Source organism: Dermacentor variabilis, chromosome 10 (assembly GCF_050947875.1).
Source record: "Dermacentor variabilis isolate Ectoservices chromosome 10, ASM5094787v1, whole genome shotgun sequence".
In the NCBI taxonomy this organism is placed as follows: Eukaryota; Metazoa; Arthropoda; class Arachnida; order Ixodida; family Ixodidae; genus Dermacentor; species Dermacentor variabilis.
Window position 1 is genome coordinate 82,083,166 of NC_134577.1, and position 22,242 is coordinate 82,105,407.

The 22,242-nt window shown below is 50.6% G+C and overlaps 1 protein-coding gene across 2 annotated transcripts in view; it reads left to right on the plus strand.

Moving 5' to 3' along the window:
* The window catches only part of LOC142560729 (protein O-linked-mannose beta-1,2-N-acetylglucosaminyltransferase 1-like), a 288,835-nt gene that overhangs the window by 75,023 nt on the left and 191,570 nt on the right, over positions 1 to 22,242 (plus strand). For both annotated transcript variants that reach the window (XM_075673024.1, XM_075673025.1), the window contains exon 3: positions 18,868 to 18,924. The gene's annotated coding sequence lies outside the window, so the exon portion shown is untranslated. The remainder of the gene's footprint in view (positions 1 to 18,867; positions 18,925 to 22,242) is intronic.

The window sequence follows — 22,242 nt, forward strand, 5'->3', positions numbered from 1 at the left end:
AGAAATGCACCGTTGTTCCAGTTACTTCTTTAACGCTCTTCTACGCATTGAAGCGCAAACGTAACTGGAACGGCCGCGTATTTCGTTCCACACATTGAGAAATAATACTTTTTTTTTTTAGAATCCTGGCACACCCAAAAGACGCCGTGTGTAACATCAATCGTTCGTCAGGAAGACTTCCCGGCGTTTACTCTCAAGGACTGCCAGAAGTGTTCGCGTGCCTGTCAAAGCGCTAAAGAAAAGAGAAAGAATTAAAGAAAGAAAGAAAGAAACGAACTGCCACGCCTCACGCCATCTCACCCCTGTAGTAGGAGCCGCGCTTACGTTCCGAAGCGTCTCCCCAGGTTTGTGAAAAAAATAGATTTTGGTTGTCGTTTTCTTTGCCCTTGTAATTCAGTTGTCCACCGACCAGGCGGATATATTTCCGAATGTATATACATTATCTCAGTTCACGTGTGTCTTCGGTCGCGTAACACAGCGCGCGTGTTCAATTTATAGTTATACTTTGTCACACAGCGCTCGCGTCGTCCGCTCCTTGTCCCTCGTCTGTGTCGCGCCGCACGTGCGATACACTTAATAAATGTTAATCACCTATATACCAACTGGCCCAACTTGCTGTGCTTCGATATTCCAATAACCGGGCTGATATAGCGCCGTCAACGCACGCTTCGACTTCGTTTCAGTCTTTCAAAACGCGGGAGAAGCGCGTCATTAACTCGCCGTCTTGCTCTTATATGTATATGGCTCTCGAGGTTTCTCGAAATGCTGACTGTGTAGAGAGCCCCCGGCCGGCCCCGTCAATCGATGTGAAGGTCTAGTATCGCTAGGCGACCGCGCGTGCAAACAGATCCACCGCCTCTCCTCGTTTCTTTTCTTTTCTTTAAGACTCGCGTTTTTAAAACACTTCGATCGAGTCGGAAGGAGCTACGTAACAGTCGGTCGCAGGGCCGCGCTGCCGGTGTAGGTCGTTGGTCTCTCTTAACGCTTATCGGCCCCGTATAACGGGACATTCGGCGCCGTCGCGCGCCTATTCTATACGTATATATATGTTTGGCACGGGAGAGAAGCCGGTCCGAACGACTCTCGGACGCAATTAACTGGCCAGCCGATTCGTCCCCTTATGTATGCGCAGTTGGTTATCTCCGAAAGAGAGAGAGAGACACACACCGTCCGGCTATTTTCATCGGCACGCGCGTGTCCGAGCCCACGAAGAGAGAGAGAGAGAGAGAGAGAGAGAGAGAGAGAGAGAGAGAGAGAGAGAGAGATACGCTTATACGGAAATGGTCGCCGTCGTCGTTCGACGGAGCTGCCGGCGCATGGATCGTAAATCAAGCATCCCCTGCTGTCAGCCCTCCGCTCAAACGCACGGGCATGCACTTCAGTCAGAGAGGTGAGTCTCCTGAACATTTCGTAGATTTCGAGCAGCTCCCTTCTAAAAGAAAAAGAAAAGAGGAAACAAGAAAGAAGAAACAAGAAAGAGAAAGAGGTTGCTCCGTCGAAACCGTTAAGGCGAGAAAAAGGGAAGGAGAAAGTGCGCTCCCCTGAACGGGTGTTAACGCTGCCCTCCGTATCTCTTCAGACGCCGCGCCCAAGTATAGTGGGGTTACTTATGCACCATCGACGTATGTTTCTTCTTCCCGCGGACTAGTGTGGTGGCACAGGCGCTGTAAAACGAAGCGAAACCAAAACGAAACGAAACAAACAAACAAAAAAGGGGCGAGTGGTGGGGATCACCCGGAAACGTTTAATCACGACGAGGACCGCGGGGCGCGCCTTTCCGAGCCGAGCAGCGCGCGCGCGCAGGCGGTGGCAGTTCGATATATTGGCTTTCTTTCTTTTTTTTTCTTTCTTTTCTCAACGCGTCGAACGAAGCGCTGTCAGGCGGCCTTGCTCCGCTTTTGTCTTCTCTTTCCGCCGCGTGTCACAGTCGGGACGTCGGCGTCCTTTCGTTCTGGGACGCCCGATCGTCTCTTTTCGAGACGATCGCGTTAGCGCGGCGGCGTTCGACGTGGCGCTCGTGATCAATCGTGCCCGTGCGTTCGCCCACTTGGATGCCTGCGCGCGTGTGTGATGAGTGTGTATGCATTCGCGCGCGTTGCGTTTTCTTTTGTTTGTTTGTTTGTTTGTTTGTTGTTGCATGCGTGCGCGCGTCTGTGCCCTGTTAGTATGCATGTGTACACGCGCACGTCGGCGGCGTTGGGAGCGGCTTGCGGTGTGCCTGGTCTATACACACGCTTGCGTCCGTACAGCCTCTATAGAGGACCGGGCCGTTGGCGCGCTGTTTCTTGTCACGGCGTGCGTGACGCGAGGCCGTTGGAGACGTAACGTGCGTATACATCTGTCACTGCTGCCGTGCGGTCTGTGTGACGTGTATAGCCCACTTTCGGCCTGCGCGCTGCGCTGCGTTTCGCTAATTCGGCGCAGCGCGGCGGAATATACCAGGTGAAACCCTGCCAGGCGACGACACGTAGAGAACGCGCTATAGGTGTCGTCGAAGGTTATATATTCTTAGGCGGCAGCGACACGACGCTCCATAGCTGTCGCAGTAAGCTTGGAGTTGCCGCAGGGCGGTTGTGTGGGTTTCGTGGTATACAGAGCGTTCTGTTCGGCCTCCTTCGATGTGGCCAGGCGTTGCTATAGCGGCGTGTTCGAACCCTTTTGTCGCCCTAAAATTTGTGCCGTAAGCTGCTGGCAACTTGCTCCCCAACGTCCAAAAAAAAGAGATACAAGACCAGAGAAGGCACGTAAGCTCGAACGTCGGCTGTTTCTTCTCTTGTATTGCAAATTTTCTACGTTTTGCGCACTCTGTAGCCAACAGTTGGCACGAACCGACTAGCCCAGCAACACGTCGTGCTCAATTTGTTCTGTGCGCATGGAAATTTTGGTAAGTTCGATCTGACGGTAGCACTGCCTCCGAGGCGTGATTCCCCGCATTGACTACGCGAAGTAACGGAACGATATACTAATGTTGAATTCCAATGGCGGAGTCGGAGCAAATTTTTCTGCTCGTTTCGGAGCAAGTTTGTTCCAATGACAGAGTGAGGGCGGGAGTAAGGTGTTCCAATGAGAGAGTCGGAGTGGATTCAGAGCGGTAGTCACTCCGTGGAGCAGAAAAAGATGCTCCGCCAAAATCGGCAGAGTGGACCGGAACTCTGCGTGACGTATTTCCTTTACCACGTTTGTCTACTGGGAGGCGCCACCGGTCACGACTCGCGAGAAGCAAAAGCTGCTGCATGCTTGGCGAGATATCCATTCCGCACTTTTAAAAAAAACAACAGGTGAACGGCGCTGAAAAGTCAAGTGAGCGGTGCGGCGGTGCTGGGATCAAACAGCGGAAGGAAATGACAACACGCAAGGCATCCTGGGTAACTCGGCGATAGAAGTTCCGCTTCCGCCTTGCTCCGGCGGCGCAGGTTGTGTTCCACTCGCGGATTTGGAGGTGTTGCTCTACGCCAGAGTCGAATTACAGAGGCTCTATAGTCGAATGCTCGCTCGGGGAGTGTCGGCTGCTCCGACTCCGCCATTGGAATTTAACATAAGTGTTTTCTTTTTAGAGCGCAGCTCGTAGGCGCCCGTTCCTGCGGCGAGCGTCGGCGTAACCGAGCGAACGAGCCCAGCCAAAGGTGAAAGCGAACTCGTGGGATGAAAGACGCGAGGAGGAAAGCGGCAGAGGAGGGCGCAGCAGAACCACGAGGCGGAAAGCGGAGCAGGAGGGTATGGCGAAAGAGCGAGAAAAAAAGCGTAGTGTGGCGACGATAGCTACGAGATGGCGCCAGAGTACAGCGCGCGTCGTCTGGGAGGTCTGTCGGCGGCGGCTGCTGTTAGTCACGCCCACGCCACACCCACGCGCTGTCTCTCGCTATCTCCATATTAGCGAGGCCTTCGCGCCAGACTTCGCTCCGGTTGAAGCGTGCCGCGCAAGACAGATTGCCCGCACAAGCCACTATATCGCAAAAGCAGAACACGCGTATAGAGCTGCGCTCTGATTTCGCCTTGCCGAGTATCGTAATCGTCGGGGAAATTTTGTATCTTTAGATTAAGCCCGTAAAAAAGTGGTCCGGTCTCTAGGGCCGGTGGGGCGAGCCTGCCCGTCCCGCGCTTTCCCAACCGCGGTTTCCATCCCCGTCGCCGCCCCCAGGCCCGGGAAACAACACCCGACACCCCGAAGCGTCGTCACTGGGTCACTTCCAGGAACCGAACGGAGGGAGCGGGCCCTTTCTCTCGCGCACAGCTCGGAGTCCGCAGGGGGTCAGTGAAACAGAAAGCAATAAAAATAAGGAAGGCGCGCTTCCCTCTTGAAAGAAAAGTCTGGCCGTGCATTCGCGATTCGCACGGAACAAGGCGCCTTTCTGCCGTCGCCGTGATGTTGCGTATGTAGTCCGAGGGCGATAACATCGTCGCCGCGCGCCGTGTGATGTATGTGCGAGTGAAAGCGTGCGAAGGGGAGCCGACGATGACAGCTCGATCTCGCGCGTGCAAGGAGGAAAGTGGGGAGGAAGCGCGCCGTCTTCCGTCGCGCGAAAGGCATCGGGGGAAAAGAGGGAGGGGGAGGCTTTCTCCTCCGGCGGCTTCTGCATATGGCGCGGCCGCACGGGCCCTGTTTGAGAAAGTGACCTGCGATAAGGGCAGAGTGCGGACTGCTGATCGCGAAGCGTGCGCTGTGTTCTCGCCGCTCTTGCGGTGAAGCGATAGACAGCACGAAGGTCACTTCGCTCGCTGCTGCTGCCGCGATTGCTCGCACCAGCGTTTTGACAGCGAGTGTCCGCGGTCATCGTGTGAAGTGTGTTCATGCTTGCTTGTGCACACGTGACACCATGCTTGTTAATTAGTTAGTAATCGAATGTTTAGAAGATTGTACGGGCGATAAAGCTGCTATCTTTACTTCGTATAGCTGTCTACTAATTTGCTATCGCAATGGATGCTTCGCCTTCCGGGCGGAACCGGCTTTTTCTAGCTAATCACTTTACTACGACACTTAATGCAATTTTATAATTTCAGCCAGTGATATTATACCACTTGGAAGGAACTCTCATGATGTCAGCAGTCATGAGATATTAATTTTCCAGAGTGTGTGACAAAATACGTTGGCGTTCCGACTACCTTCGTGCTTCTATACATAAAACAGCGTTTTCTTTTTACCCGAAGTATACACGAAGTGACGCCGCATACCTCAAAACTGGTGCCATCCTGGGAGTTCGTTCCAATGAGATACGCATTGCGAACTCACCCTCCACAATCCGTAATTACAATATGTGTAGTAAAGTAATTGGTTCAAAATTTAGTTAGTGTAACTTCATTAATTAGTCGAGTGCGCATTTTGATTTCTTGTGGAAGCATTATGTCGGCTTCCTAGAGTAATCCAGTTGAAATATTAGAATCCGCCGCAGGCGATTTAAAAAACAAATTGTGACTCTAATAAAGTTCTTGTCACTGTCACTGTAGCTTAAAGAACAAACAACACTTCATGCATTTAACAATGTGCTCTCGAGCGGAAAAAACGTCGCGGATGGCTTCACTATACATCTACGCCACACTTAACCTCTAGGTATGCAAAGAGTGCCGTTCGTTGAAGTGCAGACTTGTGAGAGCGGGGAGTGGGGCGCTCTGTTTCGGACTGGCCGATGATGGAATACTTCGGGAGCAAATGAAATCTCCGTGCATCCCCCCCCCCCCCCCCCCGCAAAGATCGAACGGTCGTGGAAATGGACTCGAAAGAAAACACGGCGTGTGTCAGGTACTCCATCATGCGTCCCGAGCGCGCGACCGCTGTGGTAAGAGTGGTGACGCTTGCTGGAGTTATGCTCGTCGAAGGCTCTGTCGTCGCTCTATCCGTGCCGTTTCGAATTGCATCCGACGGAACGAACTGTGAACACACTGTTCGACGGCGTCCCCATGTCTGTGGCGGAAGCAGTTCTCCGCCACTAGATATGGACCTATACAGCCTTGCAAACGGGAGGCACCCGTACAAGATGGTTTTCGCAACAGTTTCACGTAACGAGCATCGGTGGGTATGTGCAACGGCAGTTGTTACGTATGACACTCCTCGAATTCCTACGCAGCAGAGGTTTTACACCACACACATGCATAACACTCCTATACCTCACGGCGAGACAAGAAAAAAAAAAAAAACTGTCAAGCAATTTGCCGACCCTGAAATCATGGGCCATGCCAACAACATTCATGATGCATCGATCGTTCCACATACCCTCCCGATGGTTCCTTTCTTTCTTTTCAAGTCGTTTTTGATGGCGATTTCGACTAATTGCAACGGTGTGCACTGGGGCACCCTGGGGCGACGATGATTGGATGAGAGAGTGCACGAGGGCGCACTGGTAGGATCTGTCGAATTCGCCATACGTGTGGTCCATCATTCCCATGTTGGCCCAACCGTCATGCTTTCAGCTCCCACAGACACTTAGTGGACACTAGCGTCAAAGTTCCCTCCAGTTCTCTTTTTTCTTTTTTTCTTTTTTGCAGGAAACACTTTGCTCGCTTCGGCGCTTCCGAGATCGCACCGGCCGTATAGTGCGGCTATCTCGGAGCGCTTGCGACCTCGCCGGCGCCTATTTCGCGCGATGCGTTCAGGCCGCGCGCGCGCGCGCGCGGGTCGTTTTGTTTTGTATGCGAGGGACGTCGCCCTCCATCGGACATGAACGGGAAGCCTTGCTGCCGAGCCTTATCTCTTGGCGCGCGTACGGAGGGGGCGGCAGCGGCGAGCTCTTGCCTTCCTCGGCCGCAGATTGGCGGGGGTTGAGCGACCTTGCGCAAGGTCGTCGTCGTCGTCGTAGCGTGGCGTTCGAGGCGCCGGCGCGACCGGCGTGCCGACTGGGGAACGCCGCGATGCTTCTCCGGTGTTGCTTTGCGCATGCGCGCCGCGTTTCGACCCCCAACAAAACGCGCAGTCGAAACTTGGATTTCTCTCGCTGGGTCTCCCTCTTGTCCTTTCTTTGAGTGGTGTGCGTGGTGGGGGACGTTTTGTTGAAAATTGTGCATCTTTGTTGACTTTTTGGATAGACCTGCGTAGATGTTTGCTGATGTATTGGTAGATATTTTTGCAGGTCGTTCCCTAGATATCGAAATGTGCGCCGGCAACGGCCATAATTCGGAAACTTGGACGGCGTCCTTTTCTTCTTTCTTTTTCTTCTTTCAGTTATTAACGTAATCTGAGAAGATGTTGGTGGACAGATATGGCGCCGGCTACTTCTTTCTCGTGAACAGGCGGTGCAGCTACACATCTCGTTTTGCTCACTCGCACGCAAACATGTACTCCATCTCACAAGTCGTCTGCAGCGCTGCGGAAGGTACGAGGCGTACGCAGGCAATGTTCTTGCGCAGAAGAGCACAGTATAATTATCTGAATAATGTCAGTATTAGAAGTTTTCTATTTTGCTTGGTACGTCATACGTTACAGCTCTACGTGACGTGTCAGGACGTTTACGCATACGCTTTGCGCACCGCGAATCAAGCAGGTGTTGAGCAGACGACGCGGCGCGGATGAGCACATCTCGAGGAGCATTCGGCCTTCCTATACATAGCATGCACGTACGTCATTCAACGATACTCCGCGACTTCCGGTTTACGGCAGCGCCATGTTGGGGAATCTATAGGCCTACGCGCACGCCTGTTGATAAGGTACCCTAAGATGGCGGAAGGTAGCGAAAGCAGACGACAGCAGTGGATGTGACGTCACGTGCATACTATGTATTGGCTCATGAGTCCTGCACGTTCCACAGTATACTGCGAACGACCTATTGTGTAGAAGAAGCGGGCATGTGCACACAAATTCATTACAGCATACTAGTCGAAACAACGCAACACATTACGAAGAAACTCTCCTGGCAACTATGCCAGCAGTATCGACGCTTTCACGTGACATACGAAGTGACAGTGCATGCACAGTAACACTCTTACGGTAAAACGCTCTTTTTTACATCCCGGCCCGCTTGCTCTAAAATGTATAGGATAAACTTGTCTGTGTATGCCATGCCATCCTCAAGAATTCTAGAAGCTACTAGATTCTAGAACTCTTGAATTCTGAAATTATTTGTGAGGGATTCCTACTGCTTGTACATTCAAAGTAACAGGGGCATCGGCTTCTATGAACACCGGAAGACAATTAAACATAACGGGTTTAGGTGTGCACTAAGAGAAGTGTGGTCATAACAAACGACATTTCATGGCGGGTAAAAAAAAGAAATATACCGCCCGCGAACTTTTCAAATCGCGTGGCTATATAAAAGTGCTTAGATTGCATGGTTTAAGCTATGCTTGCGACACTTTTCCGGCGCACTTCGGTTTCATCCACCCCTTCTGTATTATTCTGCCGCTGACCTCACCGAACTATGGCACCGCGTGATTTTTCATCTCCTCCTCGTTCACGTCACAACGGCCGGTGCAGTGAGAGCGCCGCCAAGTTCGGGACCTCGTGTGACGTAAAGCCGTAGCGTATGTGGTCTTTCTGTGTGGCTCGCCGCGTGATTGCACTCTCGGGTGGTTGGGCCGTTTTCCTATGCACGATGTCGACACCCAGGCTATAAAAACCTTTAATGTGGCGTGGCTAGCTTTCTCTCCCCACTTCTATCTGTCTTTCTCCACCTTTTTCTCTCGCTGACTCTGCCTTTATGTTTCTCCGTCTCTCTGGCCTATCTCTCCCTCTTTTCGTCTCTATTATTTGCTCTCTCTTTTTTCTTGTTCCTCGCTCCCGAAACCTGCAGTTTTCAAAAAAATTTGACGATGCGCGACCCTAAAGCCTTAACGACTTTCGTATCTTTATTTTCTCTCTCTTTCTATCTCTCTCTCTCTCTCTCTCTCTCTCTCTCTCTCTCTCTCTCTCTCTCTCTCTCTCTCTCTCTCTCTCTCTCTAACTTTTATGTTAATTTTTTCCCCCTTCGTTCGCGCTTCGAGTTAGCCGAACAGCAGCCTTTAGCGCAATTCCTTTATTTTTTTCCTCCGCTGACCTTCACCGCAGAAGCTTTCAATTACGGCCACAGAGTTTCATATTTTCGCAACGGCTTTCGCGATATTTTGCGTTATTTTCTTTTTCGGTCCCCTTCATTATTACTTCTGCGCCGTGGGGCCCACTTAAAGAACCAACAGAGCGCGCGGCGGTACCATCGACGCTTTTAATCTCGCGTATAACGAACGCTTCTTCTTCTGCTTGGCCGTCGTCTTTGGAAATTGAACGGCGCAATAAGCAGCAAAGCCTTGGACGATCGCATCCGCCGGCCAGCACGCGACCCGGCCGGCGGCCAATAACGCGATTGAAATGCAATGTGCTGGTGCGGAAAACGCGCCGAAGAGGACGCCCCCCCTCCTCTTCGCCCCCCCCCCCCCCCCCTCGCAAGCACGCGAGGTCTCTGAGCGTGTTAAGCTGCTGCCTCGCGGTGCAAGGCCGGCAGGCACTGCGCGGGAGTTTGTCGCGTGGATCTCGGGGAGGCATGCTATACGATAGGAGGAAGAAAGGGCTAAGGTTTGGGTCTGCTTTGATCGTATGCGTGTTGGAGTGAACCGCGATACATTCCGGACCGCGAGAACGGACTATAGAATGGGCACGCGCGACACGCTGTCTCCAGTAAGGTATGGATTTTGGGCGAGTTTGTTCGGCAGTTTTACGACCAGTGCTTAATATTGCGACAAGAAAAAAAAAAAAAGAAGTAAGGAAAAGAAGCCCTAGAAGACAAGAGGTCAGCGCCTGTTTTTTTCGTCTTCTCGTGTCTTTCGTCTCGCGTCGCGCGCCGGCCGTGTAATCACCTTGTCCAGTTGTCGTGTGTGTCCTTTTCGTCGTCCGCTCTTGTGGCTCAGTGGCGCGGTTAATTTAGGCATGTTCAGTTGATGAGAGAAAGCCTGCGAGGGCTTGTTGGATAAAAAGACATCCACTATATGTGTTAGGACGAGAATGAAATTTCTGCCATACTTTCCTTCATGCCAAACCGATGGGCAGAGGATATATTTTTTGATTGATTGATTGACTGACTGAGTGAGTGAGTGAGTGAGTGGGTGAGTGGGTGAGTGAGTGAGTGGGTGAGTGGGTGAGTGAGTGGGTGAGTGAGTGGGTGAGTGAGTGGGTGAGTGGGTGAGTGAGTGAGTGAGTGAGTGAGTGAGTGAGTGAGTGAGTGAGTGAGTGAGTGAGTGAGTGAGTGAGTGAGTGAGTGAGTGAGTGAGTGAGTGAGCGATTTACCGATTGATTGTTGGACATCCCAAAAGCAAGCCAGCAAAAGGTATGATGGGCGCTATAGTGAAGGGCTCTGGGTTCGTTTCTGTCCGCCTGGAGTTCGTCGATGCGCACAGAGATTCTACGGGTGTATTCGTACACCACGTCCCACGGAAACGGGCCCGCTGCGGCCTTGAATTAAAACCGCCACCTCCCGCGATCAGCACCACAACGGCACGTCCACTGAACGACAGCAGCTAATTTCTGTCTCCATTCGTCTTTCCGTCTGCCTGTTGCGTAAAGCGGCACTGCTAATACGTTTAGAACGCGTGCACCGGGGTGTTGCCGCTATAGCTTCATCCGGTGACGCGATCGCAAACACAATTCGGCTGTAAATGTGACGCGGGCACCGCGAAGCACGAAGAAACGGTGGCGCCGGCGGCCGCTTAAGATTACCAGCATATTTTCACGCTGGGAATGTGTTTCGTGTGATTCAGAGCACCTGGTTAGAGCACCGACTTCGGAATCGGCGCAGCTCGAGTTCGATAAACCGCCGGTGTGCGTTTCGTGGTTCGTTATAGTGACGCCCATTCAGTTGTTGCGGCAATGTTTTCGGCGCATAAATACGTCACACGCACGTTATGGCAGGTGATAAAAAAAAGAAAAAAATGTCACAGAAGTAGGCTTTGCCACAAAGTCGCTTGCCATGCGGAGAAGCCAGCTTTGACGAGTGCTCGCAGATGGGGGGGGGGGGGGAGCTTTTGAGGGGCATGGATAGGGCCGTATGTGTTTTGCCCCCTTCAAGGGGGAGGGAATAAGTCAGGGATGACGATGCTGGAATAATAGGTCTCGGTGAACATCCTAATTTTTTTCGTTAATGCGCGCATCTTGTTAGCCGGCTAGCTACTGCACCGTCGTAGTTATTTGGAAACCGGGATGACTTTTGCCCTTATCGCAGTACAGGCGATGTAGATCTCTTATTGCAGTGAACGAATGTATGCTTCTCTTTATTTTGCTTTGGGAACGCGTAGACGATGGCAGAATAATCGGCGGGGTACTCTTTAGGCTTTTGCTTTTATAACTTGTTCGCACACGAAGACATTCCTAACAGCCATTTATGGCTGTCATGACGGCTTTTACATGGACGTAGACCAAGAACAAGGCTTACTCGGTCGTCCACGTAGTATTTGCGTTACACTAGAGGCTTTCACGCTGGCGTATCAGGAAGCCCAAATCACAACCCTGATCCGGTTATGATTGAACTCAGCGTCACGCGATGTCGCGACAATCGGTGCTGCTGTTCTCCTTCACGTATCCGATATTCCCGTAGACGCAATACGCACAGGTCGGTCACGAACTAACAACTATAGCTTAAACGCGGCGGCTGCGTCGAAGGAAACAAAAGTAGCCAGCAAAAAATTTACACCTGAAGAACCTGTGCCCCCTCCCCCCCCCCCCTTTTTTTTTTTGTCTTCCCTGATTGACGCCAAAAACAACATGTTTAGCAAGCAATGAATTTAGTTACGCGAGAAGACACGGGGTTAGCGCAAATGCCTCCGCAACCTGCGGTGAACAGGGTGTATATAATCTTGAAGCGAACAGCTTTCTTTGCCTCTTTCGTGGTTGTCGGCGGCTGGTGGTCGACAGTCGGAACCGGTAAGGAACGCGTTCGCTCGCTCGCTCGCTCGCTCGCTGGTTCGTTTGTTCGTTCGTGCTATTCGCTTACGCTGACCATCATGGCCAGTGGCATCTGCACATTATTTTTGTTACTTTGGGACTAGGCCGAATAATGTTGTTATGTACTTCGACAAGTTTCGTCAACAAAACACGATTGAACTGGACTTTCACGACTCGCCCGCTGAGTGACGCTCTCACTTTTTGAGCCCCCCCCCCCTCCCTAAAAGGGACTTCAAAAGCTGAAATTTGTGCGCGTTTGCTAAAGGGGACTGCCATTATCGCTCAATCGAAACTTCTTTTTTTTTCCCTCTCTCTCTCTCTAGACGCCGTCCGTTTTTCCAGAGACAAACGCGCTTTGTCACTCTCTCTGAAGAGGAGGTCAAGGCCGTGCCGCGAACTTTCTTTTCTTCACTGAATCCTTCCTTCCTTTCTATCGCGTCCTTGCTTCGCGAGCCCCGAGTTTCCGTCTTCGTGTGCGACCTACTGATTTTCTCTCTCTCTCTCTCTAGTTTGTCACTGTCTTGGCTGCGTGCTACTTTTCCCAATCGCTATTTCTTCGAGACACAATAGCTTCGCAATCTCTTGCCGCTGCCTCTTCGGGTACCGCTGTTGCGGTGCTTAGCTGACTTTTTCGTATGTTTGTTTGTTTGTTTGTTCCTAGTGTAACGACGCAGCCAACTCTGGGGGATTGGTCAAGATATCGGGCGTTGTGAGGGGTCAGGAACATGGAAGTAATCCTGCGAAATATAAAATCACTGCGTATTTTAAAGAGATAGCCGTTAGCCAACAGAAATATACTATGAATAATGATGAATGATGTCGTTCGTATTTTCAGCGTGGAAAATTCGCTTTGGGCGATGGAGCAATGCTTCACTGCGTCGGTCTGCTTTCAAAATCTTAATCAAATTCGCTAATGAAAGTGGTCTCTTATCTATATATCGTTACCATTTAACGCGTCCTTGCGTGTCTCTTTGAATGTTTATTTTGCGTCATTACATTAACGTGATTGATTGGCTGGCGTCTTATCGCAAACACTGCAGAACGTGCCTTTATGTCGCCTTAGTTTTTACATACTGACTGTTTAGTCACGCCTGCCAAAAGTTCTTTATTGCCGAAACCACTTTCATATCACCCCCCCCCCCCTTTTTTTTTTCATCATTTTACCGTTGCACAAGTTATTGTTTGGCGAGAAGCAGTCGATACAATCGTTCATTTCCCGATTTCGTTCAAATCACTGATTTGATAACTAAATAAACGTTACTGCGAAGAAAAAAAAGAGAGCTGGACAGAGGAGAGAAAATTTAGCATGCTTTTCTTTCTGTGTCACTCATAAAATCCCAAATGGCATCGCGAACTCCTTTGTCTCGCCCTCTTTTCTCCCCCATCTTTCTTACTTTGTCTCCTTCTTTTACGTCTCTCGCCTTGCAAACTTCTTTTGTCTTTTCTTTGTCTCCGGCATGAGCGTTTAGATCGCGCCGATTTTCGAAAGAAATCTCTGGCAGCCGACGACAGCACCTCCACGTCGCCATCACCATTATCATCATCGTCGTCCTCATCACATCCGCCTCGCTAGGCCTCGCCTGTGCGTTGGCATAACTTCCTTCTCCTAGCCTGAGAAGCGAGTCGCTGTGGGTATGCATGAATGAACGAAGACGATGATTTTTTTTTTTGTTTCCAGTTATGACTTCGCCATTTCGTCCCCCATCTGATCGAAGTCGTCGTCGATTCCACGCGGATATCTGCCCGTTTGAGCAGTGTGGCTCTTCCCTCGTGCATGGAACGCGCGAATGGTGACAAAGCGAACGCAGTAACACTTCTTCAGCTTTGATCGTGCCGAAAAAGGCGTCTGACACGAAGCTCCAGGCAGACTTGAATTAGGAAGGAACAGCGCCAAATAAGATGATCACGAGAGGGAGAACAACACAGGACAAGCGCCACAGGACACATGATGGCGCTTGTCCTGTGTCGTTCTCCCTCTCATGATCGTCTTGGTTGGGGCTGTTCCTTCCTAATTCACGTATGCACCATCTAGCCCAAATGAATGTTGTCCTGCTCCAGGCAGACGCCTATGCGTGCAATTAATTACAGTCCACAGGTATTCACGTCGACCCTCAGCTACCATAATCGACGGCGAGGTATACCAACTGGGTGTTATCCTTTGTAAGAGTGGAACGAACCACGTGATAATGATGAGGCTTAAACATGGCACGTGCTCGCATTTGGGGAGGGGGTGAATGGGCCATGAAGCGGGTGGTTGCATTAAACGCGCACGAAATATATCTTTGGCAATGAATCGAAGAGCCAGAAAATGTCAAAACTGTGGGAACAAATGGACGCTGCGTAAGTGTGTAGTCAGACGAGACGAATTATAGTCGCATGAAATAGAAAGAAAAATTCATTCACTGAATACTTCATACCGAGAAGAATACGCGAGAAGTTCTCAGCCTTCTACTTTCTTTTGCTCCTCCTACTCTCCTTCTCCGCGCTCAGAGGCAGCTCACGCTTTGCGTATTGTAAATGCGGTTAGCGCTGCCCTGAAAATCCCGCCTGCACAAACTGGCTTCTGGATCAGTCTTCCCTATCTCCCTCGGCTCTATCTTTCTCTTCCCATTCATTCGCTTTTCTTGCGCTTCCAAATCCTCTCTGCGCACGCGCCTTTCTGCGCAATCGGTCGGAAAGGAGGAGCTTAGTTCTTCGGGGTCGTCCTCGATGTCATTAAGGTGGCGTATGCATCCCCCCCCCCCCCCACCAATCATCTGGTGCCGCTTTTTGCGGAGGAACCAGAGATCCGCGGTGGAAAGACGAGGAGGAGAGCGTGCAAGGGGGAGAGATGCGAGCGGAGAATAAGCTCGTGGTGGTGGTGTGCTGTTATCTAAATAAAGAAGAGATTTGCACCCCCCCCTCCAAATTCAGCCCCGGCGGTGGCGTCTCGACTCGGCTTGGCTAACTCGGCACCGGCGCACTGTGGCGTGAAAAATGAAAGCGCCCCCCCTCCTCCCCCCTTTCTTTTTGGGTGCCGCAGACGCGCGCGAGCGCGCGTGTTGCTGATGGCGTTCCTTCTTCAGAAAAAATCTGCCTAGCTCTCCAGTAATGGCTCCCTTTGAATCCTTTGCGCCGCCTTTGCACTCACCGATCCTTTCTTTCTTTCTTTCTTTCTTTCTTTCTTTCTTTCTTTCTTTCTTTCTTTCTTTCTTTCTTTCTTTCTTTCTTTCTTTCTTTAGTTCGGGAGTTTGGCTGCCAGTTTCGCTGTGCGTTGCGTGATGACTAGTTAGAGCGTAAAAAGGGCCCGCTCGGATGAGATTCGTTCTGGAACCGCTGCTGACGCGCTAGCAGATTTCGTACCGGTGTTTAATGCAGACCTGTATAAGAGGCCTATATATACGGTTGGCGCGATCTTCTGAGGCCGGCAATATTACCATAACGGCATGAGTTTGGGAATATTTCGTCGCTCCACTTTTTCGATGGTGCTTGCTTTTTCCTCTCTCTCTCTCTCTCTCTGTATGTGTCCGCACGTGTGTGTGTGTGTGTGTGTGTGTGTGTGAGAGAGAGAGAGAGAGAGAGAGAGAGAGAGAGAGAGAGAGAGAGAGAGAGAGAGAGAGAGAGAGAGAGCGCATGTGCGGGTGCGTGCGTGTTCGGAACACTACTCTTCGGTGATTCTGTTCGAAATGACGGGTGCGCGTTGGTTCTTGAGCCGCGCGCTGCAAGTAAATCGCTTTGAAGCGGCGAGACCTGTTCGCGATGTCCCTCCACAGCCGTGGTCGTAGATTGGGTATGAATAAATTGTCGTTACCGTCTTTTCTAAAGGAACGCGGTCGTTGTTTTCTTTTTGTTTGATTTCTTTCATCGGCCTATCATCGAAATTGCACTGCGATCGAGAAAGGAACTTTCTGATGGCTTTAATCAGCATCTATCTCGCCCCCAGAGGGGAAGTACTGATGATGTGCCCGTGCAATGCTATCGGCTGCTTGTTCGCAGTTCTTTCTTTCTTGCTAAAAGGCTCTCATGCGTTCCAGTATTTCGGTGTGCTCTCCTCGTGATTATTACGGCAATTACACGGAATTTATTTAAAATCCAGGTAGGTAATTCCGTTAGAACTACACGAAAAACGTAAGGATAATATATGGAAATATATTAAACTGCAAAACAATGGATTTTTTTCTTCCCTACTAAAACGTTCTGTATGCGTTCCCTTAATTTCGCATGTTTTCCGTATGATTCTTACGTGAATAAAACTGAATTTATCTGGAACCAATATGGATTCCATAAGAATTACACGGAAAACGTATGGATGAGGTATAGAATTATGTCGGACCGCATACGGAACGTTTCAGTTGAATTTCTTTCAATTTCTTTTTCTTTCTTTTTCTTACTGAAACGTTCCGTGACATGTTTTCCGTGCGATTCACGCGGAAATTAAAACGGAATTTATACGGAGTCCATATATATTCCGGAAGAGCTCTATACGGAAAACACACGGTTATGATATGGAATTATCGGACTGCAAATCTTTCTCTATTTCACTCCCGCCGAAATTTCTATTCGATAAACATATACGGCATTACTATTCGATAAATATACAGCGCGTGATGAATGTCATACAGGTTAGCATAGCCATGTCGCCGAATTGCTACTCCAGCTGCGTACGATAAATGTTCCGACTTCGTTTTGTTGCCGTGCTAACGCGTGATTAACTGACGAGTGACGTCATAATCAGAGGTCGGCTTGCGGTCGCGCTGATCGGCGGCTTAGTTAGAGAAATTATTAATAATTAAAGGAAAGAAGAGCAATACACTTGATCAACCTCTTGCGTGTCATGTTGCGCAGTCGTTTTACTGTTGCCTCGAGCACTCGCGGCCACGAGAGGTCAAATATTTCTTTAGCATTTACCCGAAAGTGTTGTTGCAATGACGAAGCATATTTCTTCGTTCTAGTGCATTTTTTGGCGGGCTTAATGTGACCTGTTACGAGACACAGGGAGCTTATGTGTTTCTGCACGCGAAGCTCTCACGCTCTTGAGTGCGTTCGCGTACGTTACTGCTAAAAGGGAGCACGCCTGGCCAACGTCTTTTTTTTTTCTCTCTTCCTTTTTTTCTTTCACAAAACCGCGTATAGCCGTGAAACCACATTGTTAGTTACCAGTTATTCTTTCATGTCTCGTTATATTAGATATTGGTGCATGTCCGCAGCCTTGATTTTATGAATCAGTGTTTCAACTGACATCCTCGTCTCTTATGTTGCCATTGATTACTTGCTCTACGATGTTAGCCGAGTTCCAACTCTTTTAACAATTTTGTTTGGTCCCCTAACGGGTCTAGAAAGTACACTGAACCGATCAAGGAAGTGTACAATAAACTTCAAACCCGTATTCCGATGAACTATTGGCATTTAAAAAGAAAAAAAAAGAAAGAAAAAGCGCACACAGCTCACAGTGGCAGTTTCTCCTTGGTCAGCGCCTTGGCTTGACCAACAACGGGGACCGCTGTCGCGATTGCTCGGCGCCCGTTATGCACTGAACAACGTGTGACCGGGCGTTAAAGCCTTCTTCTGCGCGTGTGTATCTGTGCGTGCGTGTGCGTGTGCGTGTGGGTGTGCGCGCGCGGGGGTCCTGACCTTTCTGTTTACCCGCGCGAGCTGGCGGCAAGACGCATCCATTTTCTTCCTTCGGCGTGCTCGCGATTTGCATTTTGTGTCTGTCTTGCCCGTGTGCCCGGCCGTCGTCGCACGTGCGGCGTTGCCCGTGACCGCCCCCCTTTCTCCGCGCAAACCGACAAATTGACGTGCGCACACAAAGGTGCAGAAATAAAAAAAAAAGGAACCTAGGAAGAAAGACGTTACCCAGGGAGTTCAGGCTGGACCCCGGCCTATCTACTCGACACGCGTGCAGGTTGTCTTGCATGGTCGCTTCCAAATTCGGCCCGGGGCAGAAGCGCGCGCGGTAACGCTTGGATGGGGTGTGTATGTGTGTGTGGGGGGGGGGCAGAGGGGAGAGGGTGACTTGTTTTATTCTGTTGTAAACGCCGGAGTCTTGGTAAAACGGGCGCGCGCGCACGTCGGTGCCATCTCCTTCAGACGAGCGGTCATTTCACGGTTTGACGAGGAAGAGTGAAGAGCGAGCACTGCGCGTTTCCAGGCCGAACGTCGCTCAAGTTTGACGCGTCTGGGGCGGGAATAGAGAGTGAAGAAGGAGATAAATGAAGAAGTGGTTCTCGGGTCTTCCAGGAGAAGGCGCGAGCGTTATTGGGTCAGAGGGGAGCTATCGCGCTCTCTGAACGTGGGCGCTTAGAAAAAGTGAAGCCCGATTTCTGGACGCGTTATACCTTGGAGGCCGCGCAAGCGCGTTTGCTGTTCGTTCAGTGTCGAGGGCAAACTTTGTCTGGCGGTGGGTCGGGCGCCGCTTCTCAGGCGTGAAACGAAGCGGGCGTTTGTTGTTGTAGGCTGCGCGGATTTTTACCCTGTCTTCTGTGTCCCGACAGGACACACACACACACTCACAGAGAGAGAGAGAGAGAAGAGGCAGAGAGAGGCAGAGGGAGAATGGAGTAGATCATCGGAAGAAGCGGGAAAATCGGGACGGGAAAGAAACGAAAATGAAGGAAACCCGCATTCGCTTTCTCCAAAAACACCGTTACTTTGACCGACCTCGTGGGTAGCAGCACTTTTCCACTGCAGGTCAACATTGCTGTTAAGTTTGGTTTTGGGTTGTGTTGACTGGCTCACGCTGGTAATGTGTCTGTCTGTGCCTTCTTGTATCGTATAGGTTAGACGTCATAACGGCGTGACACCGCTTTTAGTTCTGCATTTCTAAACGACTGAATTGACGAGTATGACTGCTTGACAAAGGTTCAAGTCTCCCAAACAGCATCGGAAAAAGTTATTGCAGTATATACATATATGTATACGCAGTAGTATACGTGACTTATTGATTGATCTCTTTGTCCGCCATTTTGTTATCTCGTATCGCTGCTGTAAAAGAAAGTTTCGGTTTGTTCTCTTGCAACACGGCTATAGATTAATGCGCTTTCTTAATTTGTTTTCACTAGGTCGCTGTTACAACCGCCACAAGACGAGGCTCATTTCAACGCCTTCCCTGAGTGACGGTAAGCAGACGCACGTTTCTTTCTTTGTTCTGTCTTTTTTTTTTTTAATTCGCGTCTTACGACGACCCGCAGGACCCCTCCTGTCGGATATTTACTTGAAACGCTGACCGTCACCGGACCTGTTAACTGTCTAGTACTACGTGTCACTTTCTGGTGTCATTCCTGGTGTCATCAGAAATCGAAAGCGACTCGACTTGTACGTTACGAAGGAATCTGTCAAGTCTGGCGAACTAGTTAGAGAGAAAGCATAGATGTTAACCGCAAAAGCGCCTGGTTTGGTACCTTACGTAGGGAAAGGGAAAATGAGGATATGTAGAGAGAGAGAGAGAGCGGGGAATGTGTGAACGAGCGCGGACACAGCAGGTAAAGAAGTGCGCTTGCGCCAGCCGCTCGATTTCAGTGAAGAAGTACCTCTTCTAAATGTGGCCGCCGCTGCCGGCATCGAACCCTCGACCTCGGCAGCGCAACGCCAGAGCACACCAAGCTACACCGCGGCGGGTGGCACTCGTATATTTCGCGCTTGGCGCCGGTTGCTCCCGTATTGGGGATTCGCCTATAGGCCGAACGAATTTCGCTTGAAATTGATTTCCTTGCTGTGTTTCAGCTGCCGCCGTTGTTCCCTAAAAATGCCTTCCCCCTCGCTTGGCTCCCCTCTCTTGCCGTCTTTGTCTCGCAGCCGCGCATTCACGGCGAAAGTGGTGCATAATTCATTCGCTTTCGATCGAAAGATTTGCGTGCGCATAATTGACGCGCCCGCGCGAGGCAGTGCCAGGAGGGGACCCCCCCCCTTTTTTTTTCCCCCGTTGTCATGGTGATTGCGGGCGGCGACATTTGACGCGGTGAGTTGTCCCCTTGGCTTCCGTTACCCCGCTGTTTTGTCGCTCGTCAAAAAGGACGAACGTTCTGCCTGGCGATAGGTCAGGTTTTAGTCTCCGCTTCGAGTGGGGCGACACGGAACGCGTTCTGATGTTCCGCTTGTAAAGGGCCTCTAAAGACGAATGTACTAAACTCGTACCTGCCTTGACTGCGTGGCGTTCTGCTGTTGGTCACGACGTCGCGTGTTCGATCCCCAACCATGGCCGCCCCGTTTCAGCGGGGTCGAAATGCAAGAACGCTCGCGTATGTACTTAGATTTAGGTGCACGTTAAGATACCCCAGGTGGCCAAAATTAATTCGGAGGCCTCCAGTATGTACTGCGTGCTCTTAGCTTCAGTGTTGTTGTGGGACCTTAAAATAAATAAATAAATCAATCAATCAATCAACCTGTAATCGTAAATTCACATTCCGCTGTAGCAAAAGGGCTAACTCTATGAAGATCGATCCACGTTAAGCGTTGTTTACGGGCGTCATCTGGCTTTGCCTCAAGGCCGTTTCACATGGCGTGATTTTCGCTTAGCGGCGGAGCGATTTCCGTCGCTCCGCGACTGTCGCGCGCTCCCCGCGGCTGGTTTCGGCGACATTCGCACCGGCGATTGATGAAAGTCGCGCGAACGACCGCGACGACGACCTATGCTCACACCGGCAAGCGTCTGCACTGCCTGTCGTCACTCTAAAAACGGGTCGCCATTGGAGTTGACCCTGTCATTTTGTCGCGTAAGATAAGCTTGTCGGCGTATACCGACGTCCTCCTCGTGTGCCGCTGATTGCTTCAGCAGCTTTGCGACGGGAGCTAAAAAAGAAACACACACACACACACACACACACACACACACACACACACACACACACACACACACACACACACACACACACACACACACACACACACACACACACACACACACACACACACACACACACACACACACACACACACACACACACACACGCACACACACACACACACACACACACACACACACACACATTGACCAGCGAATAACCGAGTTATATAACGTGGTCGCTTTTCGACCAACGCGACTATTTGGGACCAGCTTGGTCCTAGGAACTGGGCGCACCGAGGGCCGATAGCTCGTCCGCGCTGCGTTATCGCTGATATGTGTACGCTTTGAAGCGAAAGGTAACGCGAAGGTCAATTCGCTCGCCCCCCCTGCTGCCGCGCTTCCCCGCTCAAGTGCTTTTTGACGGCGAGTTTCCGCGGTCATCGAGTGAGACGTCGTCATGCTTGCTTGTGCGCGCGTGACACCACGCTTGTTAATTTAGTTAATAAGCCGACGTTTACAACTGCGCGAAACTGCGCCATATTGAAGACGAGCACCCAAGCCGAGATCCGCACATAGAGAAATCGGTGCCACCTGTGGCATAATCGATAGGGCAATAGACCGCTGCGCTGGGGACCCCGGTTCAAATCGCTTTATCGAATGTCTAGTTTTTCTTTTCCCTGAAAAAGGAAAAGGCTCAAACTAGAGGAGACTTGAACCTACCTTCCTACCGCAAAGTGCTTGGTTTGCGGCATAGCGTGCAGCTCAATAAACAGTCTTGTGAAAGCACGAGCAAGCCGAAAAAAAAAAGAAAGACTGCTTGCCGTTCAACGTGGTTCACACGCCGTGCAGCAGCTGCCGTTGCTGAGCCTTTAAGAAAATTAAATCCACGGACATTGACGTATGGAAGCCAAAGGCGCCTTTCAAGATTATTTTTCTTCCCCCTCGCGCACACCTTTATTTATAAAAACACTACCAGATCCCGGCCTCCGAACACCTGCTCCATCTGGCAGCCGCCATAGGTGTACGCTTATCGGCATCTCGCGACGCGTCTCTTCGACCGTAAAACCTACGCGCCACCGGTTGTCGTAAACAAATTGATTGCCACACACCCGTGCACAGTGCGCCTTCGGAGTCTCCAAAAACTGCTTAAGGCACGTGGCGATACTGTTCTTTTTCTTTTCTTCGGCGAATAAACGTGTAATCTTTATATAGCTGGTGCAATACGTCTCAACCTCCAGTTCAACGAAAGCGAAAGAGAGAGAGAGAGAGAGAGCGAGAGAGGTGCAATGCGTCTCAACCTCCAGTTCAACGAAAGCGAGAGAGAGAGAGAAAGGTGCAATACGTCTCAACCTCCAGTTTAACGAAAACAACGTGAGAGAGAGAGAATTCAAGAACTCTTCTTCGATGAGAGCAAGAAGGACAGAAAATAAGGAGAAGAAATACGGCCGTTTATCGACTCTAAATTGCTGTAAGTCCGCCGCGGCCTGCCTCACCGTACGTTGGTTCCGGCGCGAAATCCAGAGTCGGTGATTGATAAGCTTTTATAACAAACCTTCTCTCTGTCTCTAGTTTTGGCCCGTTCACTTACACCGATAGCGGCAGCCCTACGTTATAGGCGCGAAATCCGTGTTTATACGCTTCGCTATAATCCCCC